This window comes from Plecotus auritus (genome assembly GCF_963455305.1).
Source record: "Plecotus auritus genome assembly, chromosome: 3".
In the NCBI taxonomy this organism is placed as follows: Eukaryota; Metazoa; Chordata; class Mammalia; order Chiroptera; family Vespertilionidae; genus Plecotus; species Plecotus auritus.
Window position 1 is genome coordinate 118364369 of NC_137772.1, and position 13072 is coordinate 118377440.

Here is a 13072-nt window from a genome sequence, read left to right on the forward strand (position 1 = left end):
CTCTTTGCCTAATTTTAATCTTGTAAATATATGCACTGAAAAGTTAATTTTTTTAAAAAAATTCTCACCCCAGGATATTTTTTTCTATTGATTTTCAGAGTTGGAAGGGAGGTAGGAGGAAAGAGAGGGGGGAGGGAGAAGAGGGAGAGAAACATTGATGTGTGAGAGAGAGACATCAATTGGTTGTCTACTACAAGCACTCTGAGTGGGGTGGGGATCGAACCTGCAACCAAGGTACTTGTCCGTGACCAGGAATCAAACCCAAGACCCTTCATTCAGTCCGTGGGCTGACACTCTACCCACTGACCTAAATAGGGTGAAAAGTTAATTTTTTAAAGAAAATGTGTTTTGAAAATATATTTATTTTAAACTTGATTTTGCTTTGAATATTAATTTATTCATAATGCTATTTCTTAGGTTGTATTGAGATTTGATTTTACTCCAAGAGTGGATATAGAAAATTTAGGTTTAAGAGGACTAAGCAGAGTTGTATTGAGTTTTCGTTTTCCCTCTTTGATTATTGAGGGCAGGACCTGGGGACACAGGCTAATAGTCATCTGGTATTTGAGAGAGCCATAGATAATTTTAAAGGTCCCAAATATAAAAATTTGGTATTGTCTTTTAAAAGACATCTTTAAAATAATTGTGCTCTCTAAAAATACAGTTGGTTTATATTAACTGGTTTACAAATGATGCCTTGGTGTGTTGATTAGATTATGCATCATTTTGTTTATTTTGTAAACATGGGGATCTTAGATTGGGTCAGTGTGAATTCTTTGTAATCTCAAATGGTTGTTCAGTTTTACTTTCTTTTAAAACTAAGTGGAAGTAAAAGGGCGTATTTGAAATTTATGAGAAAATATTTCGCTGGGACATTCCATACAGTCCTAATGACAGTATACTGTCTGAATTCTAGCACATAAATAATTTCCCTATTGAATTCTTTCCATGTAAATTATTCCAAAGAAAATATTTAAAACACGCTGATTGATAAGATATAGTAGATACTCAATAAATTCTATTATATTTAAAAATTCTTTCTAAGAACACAGTTTGTTCCATTAGATAAGTGTGTCTTTACACAAAGTTTAATACCTGATAGTCATTAATTTTTAAATACTGTGATGTCTTCACATACAATATGACTGTATAGCCCCTGCCACAGCCACTATGGTGCTATTGTGAGAGAATTCGTTGTATTTTCTTTCTTAAACAAGAAAATTGATCTACTTAGGGATATTTCTGCTGAATGCGCTCATATCAATCCTACAACAACTACAAAAACACTAACTGATTTCCAAAGGCAGTTTCATGTATCACTATAAGTCAAATAAATTGGAGAAGTAAAATAAGTTTCTAGTGTGAAGTTAAGAGCTTTACTACACTGCTCTAGGAGATCTCAGATTTCCTCAGTTTATGTAATAGACTCAAAACATCAGTGGGTCTAGAATACGGGAACACCCTTTGCAATTTAGGTTAATTTGAGTAATTTGATGACAAAGCACTTGAAGAATGGAAGAAAAACACTTGAATCTGACCTTGTAATTATAGGTAATTAGTACTTTTAAAAATTGATTGGCATGACATTGGTCAACATGAACATACGGTTTCAGGTGTGGGTTTCTTTTTTAAAAATGAAAATTGAGTCTGGCTTCATCTTAGATCTTTACAGAGTAATCTTCATTTCTTTTATGCACCTTTTCTGAAGAGTAGCATGATGGACAGAAATCACTTATGAATACACAAACGGAATAACTCCTGAATCAAATCAGAGCATCTTTTCAGGTCCAGTTTAACTTAAGCGATTTTCCCTTTACTTCAGTGAGAATCAAATTGCCTTTGATATTTTAATTTTTTTATGATTTGTAAGAACCATTAAATTACAATGCAAATGTTTCACCAGGAAAATTCATCTTCATGTGTTACTGTGAACAGGCTGGCTCAGCACTGGTGGTGGAGGTATAACTGAACTTCCTGACTTCCTGGTCACTTTAATAATAAAAAATAACATCATAATACACACTACATGAAGGTAACTATTGCATCTCACATGCTATGAAAACAATTGAAACTTTTATTTATTTTTTATACATTTTATTGATTTTTTACAGAGAGGAAGGGAAAGAGACCGAGAGCTAGAAACATTGATGAGAGAGAAACATCGATCAGCTGCCTCCTGCACACCTCCTACTGGGGATGTGCCCGCAACCAAGGTACATGCCCTTGACCGGAATCGAACCTGGGACCTTTCAGTCCGCAGGCAGATGCTCTATCCACTGAGCCAAACCAGTTAGGGCATATTGAAACTTTTAAAAGTTTAAAAAGATCTATTTCAAACCAAAGATTGCTTTAACCTAGTTTTTAAATTATAGGCCAAGACAGTCTCCAATGTATGGAACGCTACACCTCTGTTAAAAAAATATACTGCCATTAAGTTGGTTCTTGCTTCTTGGTTCATGTTACTGATTTTTGGTTTGTTCTATATATTTTCTTTGCTGCTCTTTTGCTAAATTACACCTGATTTTGAAATACTTGGTGTAATTGACTTGTCATCACTTAAAAGCCATCGAAGTCAAAAGTAAAGCATGGGTTGCCATAGACCAGGAAATGGTATTTATAATTGAAATTATGGTACTCCCCAAGTTGTAAACCTGTTATATATACTACTGTTATTTGACAGCTGAGTCATTTATTTATAGCCTCAACTTATGCCAGAAACGACTTAAGGCGATTCTGCAGAATATATAAAACAACACGATAATAATGTTGGTTTGAAAAAAAAAGGAAGGAAAAGCAGGAACGTAATACAGGTTGAAAGCCTTCTTGAATGGAAAATAAGGATATCACTTATGATTTGATATTGCCAGGTTTAACAAGTTGCTTGTGTGCTAGGTACTTTGCTGGAGGTTTTTATACTGAAGGAAGGTTCTGAGAGTTTCACGGCAAGTCTCCCACATTTGGAATTATTTCCATAGAGAAATGTTACTGCCTGATAGATTACTCGCCAAGTCAGTAGCTAACCGTATTTCAGCGTGAAAACGGCTTCTATCTCGTTTGCTCACTGGCTGGACGTTGCTTTCGCTGTCATCCCCCAGTGGAAAATGCGCGTGGCTGGACCTAGTAACCACGTTGAGTTTGGGAAGGAAATTGATTACAGTGGAGACTCTAAAAAAGTTTCTCTAATCCTATCAACATTATAAGGCCTCTCACGTCTTGATTTTTCTATTAGAAGATTGAGTAGACAGACCAACGAAGTCCTCCCTGATAGATGCTTGTGAAATGTACATCTACCCAAGAACAAATAGGTTCCTTGTATTTCGCTTGAAAAACCTTAGTTTTCATCGGATTGCCACCTTTCAAGGAGGGAACAGAGCACCTCCAGAGTCAGCGTCTGCGCACTGCTAGCGCAGGAACTGGCGCGCTCCCCTGGGCCAGTGGGTGTGCGCAGGCGCGAGCGCCGCTTGGCTGACCCCGCCCACTCTCCCCCTCACCGGCTCCTGGTTACTGTGCAAGCGTGGCGGTGAGTGGACTCGAGTGGTTGTACTCCCTATTTCCGGGTGCGGTTTGGGAGGCTGGGCCGTTAGTGGACGGCGACCTGCGAAGTCTGTGCTGTAGGAGGTTGTGCGGGTAGGTCGTCCGGTGCTGGGTCCGGGAGGCGTTGGGATATTGCGCAGCATAGACGGGAGTCGGGTAGACTCCGTGGTTACACGTAGTGCAGAGGACAGGACTGGACGTTCGTGATCATATTTCACAGGACAGAAGTTGTACCTAATATCTTAGTTTAAAATAGCGTGAGTACAGCTTTAAAAGGCGGGGTAAATTCCCCTAACGAAGACAGGAAGGAAGTGAAGAACGGCGGGTACTTCCTAGGGCTAGTTGGAGGAGGGTTCTCTCTGTAGGTGACAGGAAATCTGGGGAAGAATCCGGGTTAATGCTCTGTCCTCTGCACCCACTGCCTTCCCAGAATCACTTGCAGAGAAGGTGAAAATTTTTGTTGTTGTTAATCCTCACCAGAGGATTTTTTTTTCTCTTTTAATAAATATTTATTGTTCAGATTATTACAGTTGTTCCTCGTTTTTCCCCCCCATGGCTCCCCTCCACCCGGTTCCCACCCCACCCTCTAACCTTACCTCGCCCCCACTGTCCTCATCCATAGGTGTACGATTTTTGTCCAGTCTCTTCCTGAACCCCACACACTCCCTTCCCCCAACAATTGTCAGTCCACTCTCTTTCTATGCCCCTGATTCTATTATATTCACCAGTTTATTCTGTTAATCAGATTTTTTATTCACTTGATTTTTAGGTTCACTTGTTGAGAGATATGTATTTGTTGTTCATAATTTTTATCTTTACCTTTTTCTTCTTCTTCCTCTTCTTTAAGAATACCTTTCAGCATTTCATATAATATTGGTTTGGTGGTGATGAACTCCTTCAGCTTTTTCTTATCTGTGAAGCTCTTTATCTGACCTTCAATTCTGAATGATAGCTTTGCTGGGTAGAGTAATCTTGGTTGTAGGTTCTTGCTATTCATCACTTTGAAAATTTCTTGCCACTCCCTTCTGGCCTGCATAGTTTCTGTTGAGAAATCAGCTGACAATCGTATGGGTGCTCCCTTGTAGGTAACTAACTGTTTTTCTCTTGCTGCTTTTAAGATTCTCTCTTTGTCTTTTGCTCTTGGCATTTTAATTATGATGTGTCTTGGTGTGGTCCTCTTTGGATTCCTTTTGTTTGGGGTTCTGTGCGCTTCCTGGACTTGTAAGTCTATTTTTTTCACCAGGTGGGGGAAGTTTTCAGTCATTATTTTTTCAAATAGGTTTTCAGTATCTTGCTCTCTCTCTTCTTCTGGCACCCCCAAAATTCTGATGTTGGTACGCTTGAAGTTGTCCCAGAGTCTTCTTACACTATCTTCAACATCTTGGATTTTTTTTTTTTTTTTTGCTTTTTGCTTTTTCGGTTGAGTGTTTTTTGCTTCTTTGTATTTCAATTCTTTGACTTGATTCTTGTGTTCCTCTAGTCTGTTGTTGGGTCTCTGTATAATATTTTTATTTCAGTCAGTGTATGTTTAATTTCTAGTTGGTCCTTTTTCATATCTTCGAGGGTCTCGTTATATTTATCGGCCTTTTCTAGGATATTCTTGAAAAGCCTTATAACCGTGGTTTTGAATTCTATATCCAGTCGTTTGTTTTCCTCCATTTCTTTCATTTGTGATGTTTCTTTGACGCCGCATTTTCACTGCTTCCCTGAGTTGGTAGGGTAGATTTGTGTGCTAGGTTTCCTATATGGCCCAGTGGGTCGGCCTCCCCAGTTAACCTGAGGTGGACACTCTTGGTGCACCCCTTTGTGGGCTGTGTGTACAGCCTTGTTGTAATGAAGTCTTGATTGTTGTTGGTATCACTGGGAGGAATTGACCTCCAGGCCAGTTGGCTGTAAGGATCAGCTGTGTCTACGCTGGGAGAAGTTCGGTGCTGGAGACAGCCTTATAGGATTAGACTTGCCAAATTGCAATAGCCTCTGTGCTCAGCTTGGATGGGGTGGAGTCTCAAGGCGGAGCAGACAGTCTTGGCTTCCAGTCAGCCTTGCCCTTGCGTGTGTGCGCCTTCAGACCTCTGCCTTCCCCGGCTCCCGAGTCTCCGCCTGAGAGTTCAGATCCCCCCCACAAGAGAGTGGGTCCCCAGGGGCTCGCCTGGAACTGGGGTTCAGTGCAGTCAGGAGCTTCTGACTCCCTTCCACTAGGGAAAGCCTGTGGCAACCTCCGCAGCCTTTGTGCGCACTGGCATGCGTGCGCCCCCAGACTTCTGCCTTCCCCGGCTCCTGAGTCTCCGCCCGAGAGTCCAGATTCCCCCCCGTAAGAGCGTGGGTTCCCAGGGGCTCGCCTGGAACTGGGGTTCAGTGCAGTCAGAACTGGGGTTCAGTGCAGTCAGGAGCTTCCAACTCCCTTCTGCTAGGGAAAGCCTGTGGCAACCTCCGCAGCCTTTGTGCACACTGGCGCGCGCGCCTCCAGACCCCTGCCCGCCGGGGCTCCCCTGGGTCTCCCCCGGGTCTCCGAGTCTCCGGGTGCCTTTCTCTCTACCTGACTGTCCAGACTCCCCCTGTATGAGCCTGGGTCCACGGGTTTCGCCCGGGACTGGGGTTCAGTGCAGTCAGAACTGGGGTTCATTGCGGTCGGGGGCTTCCTTCCCCCTTCCGCCAGAGAAAGTCAGCCAGGCTCTCAGCCGCCTGGCCTCTCTGCGCGCACAAAGACCCTTTGCCATACCTCCAATTCTCTGTGAGCTTTTCTCTTTCCTTCTAGTTGTAGAATTTTCACTCAGCCAGCTTTCCTGTGGTTCTGGATGGTGTCCGTTCTGTCTTTTAGTTGTAGTTTTGAAATTGTTGTGCGAGGCAGCAGTTTAGGTGCTTACCTATGCTGCCATCTTGGTTTCTCCCTAGATTCACTTGTTGATAGATATGTATTTGTTGTCACTTTGTTGTTCATATTTTGTATCTTTTTGCCTTATTTTTCCTCTTTTTAAAGAATACCCTTCAGCATTTCATATAATACTGGTTTGGTGGTGATGAACTCCTTTAGCTTTTTCTTGTTCGTGAAGCTCTTTATCTGACCTTCAAGTCTAAATGATAGCTTTGCTGGGTAGAGTAGTCTTGGTTGTAGGTTCTTACTATTCATCACTTTGTGTATTGCCACTCCCTTCTGGCTTGCATAGTTTCTGTTGAGAAATCAGCTGAAGTCGTATGGGTGCTCCCTTGTAGGTAACTAACTGTTTTTCTCTTGCTGCTTTTAAGATTCTCTCTTTGTCTTTTGCCCTTGGCATTTTAATTATGATGTGTCTTGGTGTGGTCCTCTTTGGATTCCTCTTGTTTGGGGTTCTGTGTGCTTCCTGGACTTGTAAGTCATTTTCTTTCACCAGGTGGGGGAAGTTTTCTGTCATTATTTCTTCAAATAGGTTTTCAATATTTTGCTCTCTCTCTCCTTCTGGCACCCCCATAATTCGGAGGTTGGTACACTTGAAGTTGTCCCAGAGGCTCCTTACACTATCTTCATATTTTTGGATTCTTTTTTCTTTTTGCTTTTCCTGTAGGGTGTTTTTTGCTTCTTCGTATTTCAAATCTTTGACTTGATTCTTGCATTCCTCTAGTCTGCTGTTGGATCTCTGTATATTATTCTTTATTTCAGTCAGTGTATGCTTAATTTCTAGTTGGTTCTTTTTCATATCCTTGAGGGTCTCACTAAATTTATCGGTGGTCTAGAAGATTCTTGAGTAACCTTATAACTGTGGTTTTGAACTCTATATCCACTAGTTTGCTTTCCTCCATTTCTTTCATCTGTGACCTGTTTCTTTTTCTCTGCATTTTGGCTGCTTCCCTGTGTTGATAGAGTGGTCTTGTGCGCTAGGTGTCCTCTAGGGCCCAGTGGCTCAGCCTCCCTAATTACATGAGGTGGACACTCTTCGTGCACCCCTTTGTGGGCTGTGTGCACAGTCTTGTTGTAGTTAAGCCTTGATTGCTGTTGGTGTCACTGGGAGGAATTGACCTCCAGGCCAACTGGCTGTGAGGACCAGCTGTGTCTACAGTGGGAGAACTGCTCTACTGGGGACACCCTTATGGGGCAGGACTTGCTTTAGTGGGGCTTTGGTGCTCACTGAGTCTGCCTCTTGAGTGTATCACTTATGGATATAAAGAGTTGTAATCTGTTATGGTCTCACACTGACCACTGGGTACACTGGCTCTTGGATCTCCAAGGAGGTGCAAAGTCAGTCACTGCCTGAGGCCACCCAGCAGGAGCTACAGTGAGATCTGCAGATTCCTCCTCTTAGTTTGGGGTTTGGAAGTTCCCAGATGAGGCCCAGCTGTGAAGTAAGGCAGGCTGCTGCTGCCCGGCCTTAGGCCTTCTTTTGGAAGCTTTGGAGCTCTCTGACCCAGCTGCAGTTTGTTAGGTTTTAGGCTGCAAAAGGACAGGCCATTCTTATGCAAAAGTCACGCACAGCTTGGGTGGGGTTGTAAATTGGGTGGGTCGTGGTCTCAGGGAATCACCAGGGCAGAGCAAACAGCAGTGGCTGCCAGTCAGCCCTGCCTTGGAGAGGTCCTTACATCTCCGAGTCCCATGGTCCCGTGCAGGAACAGTGATCGCTGTGAGCGCCTCTGAGAGAAAGCCACCCTCATGTTCCAGCCCGATGTCAGACAGTCCAGTTTCTCCCCGTATGAGTCTGGGTCCCCAGAGTCTTGCCCAGAACTAGAGTTTAGAGCAATTGGGAGCTTGTATCTCCCTCCCGATAGAGAAAGACAACAGCGCACTGAGTTGCCAGCCCGTTTCGCACATGCCTCCACACCTCCGCACCTCCGCACCTCCTACCCATCTCAATGTGCTTTTTTCTTTCCTACTAGTTAGAGAACTTCCACTTAGCCAGGCTTCCCATGGTGGTTCTGAATGATATTTGTTTTGTCTCTTAGTTGTAGTTTTGATGTGATTGTGAGAGGCAGCAAGTACAGGTGTTTACTATGCCCCCATTTTGGTTGTTTCCCAGAGGATATTTTTTCCACTGATTTTTAGAGAGTGGGAGGAGGGAGGAGAGAGAGTGAGAGAGATTGAGAGAATGAGAAACATTGATGTGAGAGAGACACATCCATTGATTGCCTACTGCAGGGCAGATCCAACCTGCCACCCAGGTACCTGCCCTTGATCTGAGATCGAACCCACGACCCTTTGGTCTGCGGGTGACACTCTAACCAATGAACCAAACCGGCCAGGGTGGGAGCCTGTACAATTATGCAGTGCGGGATGGGGAGTGGGCCTTGCTTTAAGCAAAGGTCATGTATGGAAATTGAAGAATTTTACACATTTCTCTGTAGACCACATTAGTCAGATGCTGTGTAAAGAAATAGAAAGTGACCATACATCCCAATCGGATCCTCCTCACCTCTGTTTAGGCTGTACGTGATTGTGCCCATTACTTTACCATGCTGTTCCATCATCTTCATGCTTTTCCTTCTGCAATCTTCTCCCTCAAGGTGAAAGTAAACCCCCTGTGGCCTCACTTTTATCCTCCATCCACACATGCTCTTTACTCTGATCCACGGCTCTAAATGCAGACTCACCACATCATCATAGTAGAGCAGTTTTTTAACCCCCTAGCACTGTTGACATTTCTGGTCACATAGTTCTTTTTTGTAGAGGGTTGTCCTATCAATTGTATGGAGTTGACCAGCTTCCCTGACCCACTAAATGCCAGAAGGACCCTCCCTAGTTATGATAACCAAAAAATATTTCCAGACTTTGCCAAATATTCCCGAGGGACAAATCTTGCCTGATTCTTCGGTGAGTGCCACATAAGGCTCACTGTCAGTTCAATAATATAACAGAGCATTTCTCAACTCTTTTGTACATGAAAATCTCTTTCACAGCAGTTTCAAAAATCTACTTAGAATTTTACTACTGCTAAAAATGTGATAAATTAGTGACAAGTAAAAAAATTAGCACATTAAAACTAAAGTTCATTTAATTTAAACTTTAGTGATGTGTATTATATCAGCATTTCAATTTTCCCCACTTAACTAGTGATATACTCTTTAAAAAAAATTTAAAACCTGTATTGTTGAGAGTTTTACAGATGTCCCTCTTTTTTCCACCTCCACCTGGTTCCTCCTGCCCGAGGCCTTTACAACCCTATTGTCTGTGTCCATAGGTAAGATCTTTGGTTTTTCTCTTCCTTTTCTCATTTTTCCCCTTCCCTCAGATTCATCAGTCTTTTCCATGTTTCCATGCCTCTGGTTCTATTTTATTCACCAGTTTATTTTGTTCATTAGATTTCTTGTTAGATTATTTTGATTAATAGATTCAATTATTGACAGATATGTATTGCCATTTTATTCTTCATATTTTTTACCTCTTCCTTCTTTTTCCTCTTCCTCTTCTTAAAAAAATACTCTTCAACATTTCATGTAATGCTGGTTTGGTGGGGATGAACTCCTTTAGCTTTTTCTTGTCTTTGAAGCTCTTTATTTGACCTTCCATTCTAAATGATAGCTTTTCTGAGTAGAGTAATCTTGGTTGTAGGTCCTTGGTATTCATCACTTTGAATATTTCTTGCCACTCCCTTCTGGCCTGCAAAGTTTCTGTTGAGAAATCAGCTGACAGTCGTATGTAGTAACTAACTGCTTTTCTCTTGCTGCTTTTAAGAGTCTCTCTTTGTCTTTAACCCTTGGCATTTTAATTATGATGTGTCTTGGTGTGGGCCTCTTTGGGTTCATCTTGGTTGGGACTCTGTGCTTCCTAGACTTGTAAGTCTATTTCTTTCACCAGGTAAGGAAAGATTTCTGTCAATATTTCTTCAAATAGGTTTTCAATATCTTGCTCTCTCTTCTCCTTCTAGCACCCAATAATGTGAATGTGGTTGCTTGAAGTTGTCCCAGAGGCTCCTTACACTATCTTCATATTTTTGGATCCTTTCTTTTTGCTCTTCTAATTGGGTGTTTATTGCTTCCTCATATTCCAAATCATTGACTTCATTCTCAGAATCCTCTACTGTACTGTTGAATCCTTGTAAATTCTTCTTTATTTCAGTTAGTGTGTGCTTAATATCTGACTGGTCCTTTTTCATGTCTTTGAAATTCTCACTAAGAACCTTGAAAGTCTCACTAAGTCCCTTGAAGCTCTCATGAAGATCCTTGAGTAACCTTATATAATAACCATGGTGCTGAACTCTGTATCCAGTAGTTTGCTTTCTTCTATTCTTTCATTTATGACATGTTTCTTTGTCTCTGCATTTTGGTGGATTCCCTTTGCTTGTTTTTAGGTGTTAAGTAGAGCTGCTATGTCTTCTGGAATTGGTAGAGTGGCCTTGTGTAGTAGGTGTCCTGTGCAGGGGTCCTCAAACTACGGCCCGCGGGCCACATGCGGCTCACCGAGGACATTTATCCGGCCTGCCAGGTGTTGCTGCCTGTCCTGCTTAGCAGCCGACTCGTCCCAGGCCCACAGTGCGCATAGGAATTTGTTCACAGTTGTTTTTTTAAACTATAGTCCGGCCCTCCAACGGTCTGAGGGACAGTGAACTGGCCCCCTGTTTAAAAAGTTTGAGGACCCCTGCTGTAGAGCATAGTGGCTCAGCCTCCCCAGGCACCTGAGCTGGGCACTGTAGGTGTGCCCCGGTGTGCATAGTCATGTGGTTGAGCCTTGATGGCTGTTGGTGTCACTGGGAGGAATTGACCTCCAGGCCAATAGGCTGTGAGGACCAGCTACGACTACAGTGGGAGAGCTGCTGTCAGGAAAAACCTCTATGGAGCAGGACTTCCTTCAGTGGGGCTTTGGTGCTCTATGAGTCTTCCCCTTGAGTGTGTCGCTTGTGGATGTGTTGAGTTGTAATCTGGAATGGTCTGAAGCTGTCCACCAGGTGCACTGGCTCTGAGGCCTCCAGGGAGATGCAAAGTCAGCCACTGCCTGGGGCTACCTCGCAGGAACTAGAGAGAGATCTGCAGATGGCTACTAGTTGTATTGGGCTTGGACATGCCCAGGCGAGGCCCAGCTGTGAAGTAAGGCAGGCTGGTGCTAGTGCCAGTTTTGGGGCTTTTATTGATAGGTTTTGGGCACACTGTCACCAGCTGTAGTTTGTGTTAAAGATTTTAGCAGAGTCTGAAGCCTGAGCCAGCATAGGCCATTCATATGGAAAAACTGCTGCAAACAGCTTGGGTAGGGCTGCAAAGTGGATGGCTTGGGGTCTCAGGGAATCACCAGGGCAAAGAGTGTGAGCCAGGCTGATGGAGACTCGGATATGGCCTCTGCCAGTCAGCTCTGCAACAGGGGAGCTCCCAGCATAGGAACAATGATCCCCGGGGGCACCCCTGTCTGGGAGAAAGCCTCTTCCAAGTTCTTGCTTTAATGCCAGATAATCCAGTTCCTCTGCATATGTGTCTGGGTCCACCAAAGCTGTCTGGTGCTGGAGCTCAGAGAGGTCGAGTCTGAGTAAGTTTGTGTGCCAGCCCTTTAAAAGGAACTCCTAGTCTCCAGCAGCCTCCCAGTCACTCAGCCACAATCCCCACTGGTTTTTACAGCCTGACGTTACAGAGACTTCTCTTCCCAGCCCTAGAACCCTGGGCTGGGGGGATGGTGTGGGTCTGGGACCCCTTACTCCTCCTGGGCAGCCTCCACAGAGATGATCTCCCTCCCTTCTGTGCCTCCACCTCTCCTGTCTCAGTGTACATGCTACTTTACTTCTCTATTTGTAGGACTTCCATTCAGCCAGCTTTCAGGCCATTCTGAATGATGGTGGCTTTGCAATTTATGTGTTGAGTTGTAATCTGGTATGGAACAATTTAGTTGTAATTTTGATGTGGTTGTGGGAGGTGGCACATAGTGGTGTTTACCTACACCACCATCTTGGTTCTCCCAGTGATGCCGTCTTGAACTCAATTCAGTGATGTAGGAAACAGACTATGATTGCTAATGGTGCAGCCCCTATTCTCCAGATGTTCTTCCATTGATCTTATCATTATCTAGCATATATTTCTATTTTTTATGGTCTTTTATTGTCTCACTAGAATGTGAGTTCCAAGAGACAGAGACTTTGATTCCCATCACCAAGACAGTGTTTAATACAAAGTAGTGCCTCAGGGAACGATGATTAAATGAATGGATTTGATTGGCTTTAAAATAAACGTTATTTTAATTTATTTTATATATTTTTATTGATTTCAGAGAGGAAGGGAGAAAGAGGGACAGATTGAAACATCAGTGATGAGAGAGAATCATTGATTGGCTGCCTCCTGCACTGTCCCTACTGAGGATTGAGGCCGCAACCCCGGCATATGCCTTAACTGGAAATTGAAACATGACCTCCTGGTTCATAGGTTGACGCTCAACCACTGAGCCACTCTGGCTGGGCTAAACTTTTTTTTTAAATCCTCCCCGAGGATATGTTTTTGTTTTTTTTTTTAAATATATTTTATTGATTTTTTACAGAGAGGAAGGGAGACGGATAGAGAGTTAGAAACATCGATGAGAGAGAAACATCGATCAGCTGCCTCCTGCACACTCCCCATTGGGTATGTGCCCGCAACCAAGGTACATGCCCCTGACCGGAATCGAACC

At 43.3% G+C, this 13072-nt stretch overlaps 1 protein-coding gene across 2 annotated transcripts in view; it reads left to right on the forward strand.

Moving 5' to 3' along the window:
- The first annotated feature begins 3452 nt into the window (after positions 1 to 3452).
- EEF1AKMT1 (EEF1A lysine methyltransferase 1) overlaps positions 3453 to 13072 on the forward strand; it is a 39113-nt gene continuing 29493 nt past the window's right edge. Inside the window, exon 1 of one of the 2 annotated variants that reach the window (XM_080662120.1) lies at positions 3453 to 3520. The gene's annotated coding sequence lies outside the window, so the exon portion shown is untranslated. Of the gene's footprint in view, positions 3628 to 13072 lie in introns of both variants that reach the window. The other variant, XM_080662119.1, reaches the window with a different exon arrangement.